Here is a 1,928-nt window from a genome sequence, read left to right as displayed (position 1 = left end):
AACCTGCCTATCCAACATATGGGCAGCAGCCAGCAGCCACCACACCTGCAAGTCCACAGGATGGTAGCAAGCCCGCTGAGACTAGGCAGCCTCAGCCTAGCACAGGGGGTTATAACCAGCCTAGTGTTGGGTATGGACAGAGTAACTACAGTTATCCCCAGGGTCCTGGGAACTACCCGATGCAGTCAGTCACTGCACCTCTATCCTATCCTCCTACCAGCTATTCCTCTTCACAGATGACTGGTTAGGATCCGAGCAGTTAGCCTCAGCAGAACACCTATGGGCAGCAGAGCAGCTATGGGTAGCAGCCACCTACTAGTTATCTCCCCGCCACCCCCACCCCCAGACTGGATCCTACAGACAGGCTCCAAGTCAATACAGCCAACAGAGCAGCAGCTACGGGCACCAGAATTCATTCCAACAGGCCCACCCCAGTAACACGGGTGTTTATGGGCAGGAGTCTGAAGGATTTTCCAGACCAGGAGAGAACCGGAGCATGAGAGACCCTGACATCCGGGGCAGGGGAAGAGGGGGATTTGATCGTGGAGGCATGAGCAGAGGTGGGCGGGGAGGAGGACGTGGTGGAATGGGCGCTGGAGAGAGAGGTGGCTTCAATACGCCTGGTGGACCCATGGATGAAGGACCAGATCTTGATTTAGGCCCACCTGTAGATCCAGATGAAGACTCATACAATAGTGCGATTTATGTGCAAGGATTAAATGACAATGTGACCCTAGATGACCTGACAGATTTCTTTAGGCAGTATGGGGTTGTTAAAATGAACAAGAGAACTGGGCAGCCTATGATCCGTATCTACCTGGACAAGGAAACCGGGAAGCCCAAAGGCGATGCCACTGTGTCCTATGAAGACCCACCAACTGCTAATGCTGCCGTGGAGTGGTTTGATGGAAAAGATTTCCAAGGGAGCAAGCTTAAAGTCTCTCTAGCTCGCAAGAAGCCTCCCATGAACAGCATGCGGGGTGTCACCACCACTCCGTGGAGGTCCAGGGGGCCCAGGAGGTCCTGGGGGACCCATGGGTCACATGGGAGGTCGTGGAGGAGATAGAGGTGGCTTCCCCCCAAGACGACCCTGCGGTTCCCGAGGGAACCCATCTGGAGGAGGAAACGTCCAACACCGAGCTGGGGACTGGTAGTGCCCTAATCCGGGCTGTGGAAACCCGAATTTCGCCTGGAGAACAGAATGTAACCATTCTATAAGGCCCCTAAACCTGAAGGCTTCCTCCAGCCACCTTTCCGCCCCCGGGTGGTGGCTGAGGCAGAGGTGGCCCTGGTGGCATGCGGGCGGGAGAGGTGGCCTCTTGGACCGTGGCGGTCCTGGTGGAATGTTCAGAGGGGGCCATGGTGGAGACAGAGGTGGCTTCTGTGGTGGCTGAGGCATGGACCAAGGTGGCTTTGGTGGAGGAAGACGAAGTGATCCTAGGGGCCCACCTGGCCCTTTAATGGAACAGATGGGAGGAAGAAGAGGCGGACGCGGTGGACCTGGGAAAATGGATAAAGGTGAGCACCGCCAGGAGCGCAGAGACCCGCCCTACTAGATGAGACACTCCGCAGAACTGCATTGACTACCAGATTTATTTTTTAAACCAGAAAATGTTTTAAATTTATATTCCATATTTATAATATTGGTCACAGCATTAAGATTATTCCTTGTCTGTACTTTAGTATTTTTTACCATTTGTGGAGAAACATTAAAACAAGTTAAATGGCTAAAAAAAAAAAGAAGAAGAAGAAAGAAGAGGGGGAAAAAAAGAGTAATCTGACAGAATTTGATGAACTTGATCTACACCTATGGATGCAGTAGCTCAAAAGAGGGAACAAATCTTTACAGCGAGGATCATTCCCATCCGCCCCATACACAGAGTAGACAGGGATGGGCAACTTGAACATTGGCTACCCAAAATGGGGGG

General features: G+C 52.5%; 1 pseudogene; it reads left to right on the top strand.

Moving 5' to 3' along the window:
• Window positions 1-2: 2 nt before the first annotated feature.
• LOC102813038 lies at window positions 3-1,556 on the top strand (annotated as a pseudogene).
• Window positions 1,557-1,928: the final 372 nt, after the last annotated feature.

The sequence above is a fragment of the Chrysochloris asiatica genome, unplaced genomic scaffold (genome assembly GCF_000296735.1).
Source record: "Chrysochloris asiatica unplaced genomic scaffold, ChrAsi1.0 scaffold00056, whole genome shotgun sequence".
Lineage (NCBI taxonomy): Eukaryota > Metazoa > Chordata > Mammalia > Afrosoricida > Chrysochloridae > Chrysochloris > Chrysochloris asiatica.
The sequence above is the reverse complement of the archived record's forward strand: the minus strand, read 5'-3'. Positions and strand labels throughout refer to the sequence as shown.